Below are 5,664 nucleotides of genomic sequence, written 5' to 3'. Positions count from 1 at the left end.
GGCGAGCAGGACATACAAAAGTCCTGAGCGGGCGTGTGCCTGGGGCTCGAGCACAGAGGGAAGCCAGTGTCCTGGGCTGGGCTCGGAGAGCCAGGCAACAGCGGGAGGTCAGGAAGAGCAGAGCTCCCCACAGCCCCCTTGGGCCCCGACACTGGGCACCGCCTGTGTGTACCCTCCCAGCTCTCAGCCGCGCTCACGCCTGCACTGCCGTCCCCTCCCCTCTCATGGCCACAGGGGCTGCACAGTCTGGACCTCCAGGGAGCCGCCTCAGGGAAGGGCTCCTGCCTCACCACAATCCAGGGCCTCCGTCCTCCTCTTCCTAAAGGCCAGCTGTGCCCAGGGGGAGACGCTGGGGCCACACAGGGCTGCCACCAGGCTGGGGTGAGCTGCTCTCTGAGGGGGTGTGGGGCTGGAGGGAGACTGGAGGGGGCCAGTGGTGAGGGGCCCTTCCAGGCAAAGGTCCTGTCGGCACTTGCTGGTGGCAGAGCCCTCGCTCCGGGTGCGCCGAGAGACATGGTTAGTGTGGTGGTGACGGGCCAGACTGGAGCCAGACTGCGGGGCTCCGACTGCCAGGGTCCAAACCTGGCTCCGCCGGCCGTGAGCCCTGTGACCTCGTAGGCCTCGGCCACCTCGGCTGCAGAGGGTGCTCTGCAGACGCTGGCCTCACCCGCCCGGGGGGTTCTGAGAACAGGGACCTGACGGCTCTGAAGACGGTCGCCGTAACGGTGGGGGGAGGCTTCGGTGGTTCCCCGGGGCCCTTCTCTGCCCATGCGGGTGGTAGAGCGGGGAAGTGGGACTCCCTTGGGCCTTGTCACCAGGGCAGGACTGAACGTATGTCAGACCAAGCCTCCCGCCAGGGCCACCATCTTAGCACTTAATGTTTTATGTTCAACCTCAGGGGCTCTCTGAGCCGCTGAGAGGAACACGGTCACCCGCTGGGTCACCTGGAGGCAGCCAGCGCCCTGGGCCGAGGGCAGGGCTCTTGGAAGCGCATGTGGCTGTCATCTGCTAAGGGCCAGCCCCGGGGCAGTGTGTTTCTCCTCGTGTTGCCATGGACGCTCCTAACTTGGCCCCTGACCAGCCCACACCCCTGGAGCATGGCCCTTGTCCTTCTGGGTCTTAGCACCCTCATCTACAACGCGTACATAAGGGCATCACCTGCTTCTCAGGGATGCTGGGAGAATCCACTCAGACCAGAGGCAGAAGGGTAGTTTGTGAGAGAGAAAATATGGTTCAGAACAAGGCTGTATGTGGGAGGAGACCAGATCCCAAGGGCAGGGGGAACGTGAGGAGGGGACAGGGTAGAGGCGAGAGCACAGGCCTTGGCCATGGCCAGGCCAGGGTTCTGGTGTCCCCTGCCTCAGGGTGGGCTCGGGCAGGTGGCATCTGGCTGAGCCATTTCCTCCTGTGAAATGGGGAAGAGTCCCAGAGGGGCAGAGCCCCAGCACAGAGCCTAGCACGTGGGAGGCACTTAGCAGGTGTTGGAGCTGACTGCCTGGGGCACATCAAACCTGGTCCTGGGTTCAGATTCCCCAGGGGAGCTGATATAAGGAGGTCCTGGATGAGCCACAGAGACAGGGAGGCAGGCCGTGGAAGCCTCGTCCGGTAGCCCCATAACGTCAGGGGCACGAGCCGCTGTCACCAATGATATATTTAGTGACACAAAGATCAGAAATGCCAGCTTCCCTTCTAGGCGGCAGGAATCGTGTCTCCCGAGGCCTGGGGGTCACCGAGAAGATATTTTTTCCCTGACGGGCAGTCTGGGGATCTGAGTAAACGCCTCGGAGTAAGAAATCACTGTGGTTTGTACTGACGTGATGCGTCTTTCCGCTTTCATGGCTCTACGCAGACCCTGCTGTGCTAGCCTAGGAGATCCCACCCGTCCTGTCTTTGCAGACTGCCCAGCCCTGGCCTCCAGGCACACCAGCCGTTCCCCCAGGATATGCCCTAGTTCCCCTGCCTCCTGCCTCGGCTTATTCTGTCCGCTCCACCAAGAATGCCCTTTCTTCCACCTCTGCATGGCTAAGATGGAGCCGTCCTTCAAGGGCAGCTTGGAACAGGCTTCCCCTCTGGAGCCTTTCCCGATTCCCCTCCTGAACAGCTGCTCTCCCAGAGGACTTTTCCTGCCCTTGACCCCGCTACCCTATTGGGGTGACATGTCTCCCCAACCCAGCTGCAGCTTCCTAGAGGACAAGGACCACCTTAAGAAATGATAGTGCCTGTTACATAATATGGAATCAATAAATCTTTGCTAAAACAATGTACCTCACAACAGCCCTGTGAGGTAGAAGGATTAGATATTATCCCTGCTTTATTGAGGAAGGGAAACATGGCCAGGTCTTCTTGGGGAAAGTAAGAAGGTAAGCTAGAGCAGTGCTCGTGTTCCTTTCTGTGCTCTTATGTTTAGGTTCCATGGTCAAGAATGAGGTAATTGGATAGACAGATGGGTGATGGACAAGTGGATGAAAGAATGGATAAAATGATGGGTGCGTGGGTGGATACGGATGAATGGATGGGAGGAAGGATGTATGAAGGGATACCCAGCTGGGTGGGTAGCTTGGCGGATGGGTGAACAAATGGATGGATGTGAGGGTAGATGGATAAATTTCTAGTCTCTTGGCGTCAAGGCAGGAGGGGAAGTCCTACCTGTCACTAAATGAAAACATCCTAGAGGACGGGGTTTGGAAGCTGAGGACTTCAGGGTGGAAGGCAGGACGGAGCCACCCAGCCCCTGTGTGGGTTTGCTGGATGTGAGGATGGTTTGTGGAGTGAGGGAGCTGAGAGCTGGGGGCAGGGACTGACCTGAGGGACTGGCTCAATCTCAAAGGTGAGAGGCTCTGATGGAGCAGACCCAGGACAGGCTGGAGAGAAGTTACAGGCAGAGCCATGTGACAGGGAGGAGTTTTCCAGACAACCTGCGGCCACTGGAGGGCAGGCAGTGAGTGGGGGATTGGCCTCTGAACCCCAGGCCGCACTGAGCATAGCTGTGATTTCAGTCTGTTCCGGGGTGGGGAGGCCACTGTTCCTCCTCAGGTCCCCAGCCATGGTGAGCAAGGCCCCCCCGATGGCTCTGGCAGGAGGTGCTCAGCCCCCTGGCTGAGGAGGGGCCCCTCCTGAGGCCCTGGACGGCCCTTGCTCAGGGATACTGAGGTCCACGATCACCCAACTGCTTTTTTGCATCAATTCCCAAACTCTAGACGTGAGCTCCAAGACTTTCGTTCTAATTGCCTAGCAAGGGCCAGTCAAGGGCCCACAGACACAGGGGGCCAAGAGTTGAGCTTGGCAGGGCCTAGTGGCTTAGCTGGGAGCTAGCTGGGAGCAGACTCTTCCCGCCGGAGCTAAGGCTCTCCCTTTGCACAAGGTACAGTGCTGAGCACTCCAGGCCCCCTCCCCAAGCCCGGCTCTAGTGTTCCCCAGCACCGGGCTGCACCCCACCCCCATCCACCATGCAGGCATGCGCGCGCGCGCGCGCGCGCACACACACACACACACACACACACACACACACACACACACACACACTGGCCCCCCCGGCGATCTCCCTGGGAAACCAGGTCCTGATGAGAGTGCCTGGTGCGCTGCTAACCGCTCATTACAGTCACAGCTGCAGCTAAGTATAGCTCCAGTACACACAAGACCAAGACAACAATGGAGGGAGAGTCTATCCATAAAACAGCTCTGCATGCAAACACACAAACATCTGCACACGCATGCTCCCCACACTGATGCACACGGACGGCCTCGGACACTCATGAACCCAAAATTGCACCAACACGAAGTTTCATTCATTCACTCAGGCATTCATTCCATCAGCGTTTGTTGAGGGGCCAGGAGAGTGGTTAAGAGCGTGTGTTCTGGAGTCACACAAAGCTGGGTTTCGATTTCTAACTCCATCACCTCCCAGATGTGTGAGCACGGGCAACTTCCTAAACCTCTGCGAGCCACAGTTTCCTCCTTTGTGGCATTTGGATGGTAACCGCAGTAAGGACCCCAGAGGTGGTGCAGGAGTCAATGAGACAGGGTGTGTGAGAGTGCTAAGGATGAGTCCAGTTCAGGACGTAGCACACAGTAGGTGTCTTTACCCTCACTACTGAATTCCTACTATGTGCCTAGCTCTGTGCTGGGAACTTTATTTAAAGCTGTGATTTCCAGAGGTGGCTGTGAAAAGTGGAGCCTGGTGTATGATAGGCATGCAGTGAATGTTTGATGATTGAATGCATGAACGAATGATTGAAAGCTGCGTCCAAGGCTGGCCGGATGGCGTTGGAGCTTCCTTCCCTCAGGAGGAATCCACCCTCACTGGTCTCTCATCCAGGCTATGTCTCTGGTAGGATCGAGATGTTCTTGAGGGTAACACAGGGACCCTAGAAGAGGAGCTGGAGGGTGTCTGAGCCACCTTCGCTTTGCAGATGGGGAAATGGCAGCACAGTGGGAGCAGGCAGTGGGCATCACCCAGGCCAAACATTCGGCAGTCAGTGGCCAGGGCCCAGAGCTGCCACCCTGAGCCAGCCTAGCACAGTGGCCCAGCACAGTGAACGGTACCTGGTCCAGCCACAGCCCCTGAGTCCCTGAGCCTGCTCAGGCCACAGGCCCCATCCTGGCTTGGGCAGACACAGGAGTCACGCAGCCCCAGTCAGAACCCTGGCTGGGCTGTTGGGCAGGCTGGGGCCTCTGGGCTGGCACTAGACAGGGCTCCGTCCGCCCGCGAGAAGGGGCTGGAATTCCATCCAGCCTGGGTAGGAAACGGGCTTCAGGACTTGAAGGCTCTGTCACTGTTCCCTGCCTTTGAATAGGCCGGCAGCTAACCTGCCTGGGCCCTCTCCTCCCATCGCACCGCCTCAAAAAGAGAGTGACATTTCCTGGTGCTTTTTTAAGCCTGGGCTGGCTGGGCCAGGCCCGGGAGTGGGGTGGGGAGGGGGCGGGCAGCGCTGGGAGTCACACAGCCCGAGTCTCTCCTCACCTTGAGTGATCGCAAGGCGCTGGGAATAGACGTGGCCTCATCTCCTCGCCACGTGCCCCAGATTCCAGATTCCGCACTCCAGGGCCCGCGTGCGGGTTTTGAATTCCACATTCCCACGCCAGTTCTGTCCCCTAGGCAGGACTCGGGCTGTTGAATTCCACCACGAGAGCCTTGAGCTGGCAGCCTGCTGGGAGGGGAGGCCATGTCTGGCCCTCTCTGGAAAGGAACTTCGTGCCCTTGTGCCCACTCTCCCCATCCACGTTCACGGCCTGTGGGGATGCAGGTCTCTGTGCCCACTGACAAGAGATGAACGTGACTGTGCCTGCTGCCTGTGTAGACAGGAGTCTGCCGTCAGTGGGTGTACCCACTGCCAGTGTAGACCTGGATCTGCGCTCAGTCACTGCCCATTGCCAGTGTAACACAACCTCTGTGAGGAAGGAGCCGATGAGAGCACAGCTGAATGGCTAGTGGCTGCATCTGTGGCCAGGTTAGTCATCGATGCATGGAGAGAGTATCCTCTTCCCAGGGTGGCCACACATCTGCTGTAAGTGTGGCCAGTGCTGGTGTCAACACGGGTCTGAAATCAACAACTGTGCGCGTCGCAGGGTAGAGGCAGATGTGGTATCGGTGAGTCAGTGTGCACTGCTTGTGTGCACTGCCCGTGCAGGCGAGGGAAAGTAGACATCGGAGGAGGGGTCGCTTCC

This window comes from Aethalodelphis obliquidens, unplaced genomic scaffold, assembly GCF_003676395.1.
Source record: "Aethalodelphis obliquidens isolate GAN/ISIS:26980383/991018 unplaced genomic scaffold, ASM367639v1 scaffold14, whole genome shotgun sequence".
NCBI lineage: Eukaryota > Metazoa > Chordata > Mammalia > Artiodactyla > Delphinidae > Aethalodelphis > Aethalodelphis obliquidens.
The sequence above is the reverse complement of the archived record's forward strand: the minus strand, read 5'-3'. Positions refer to the sequence as shown.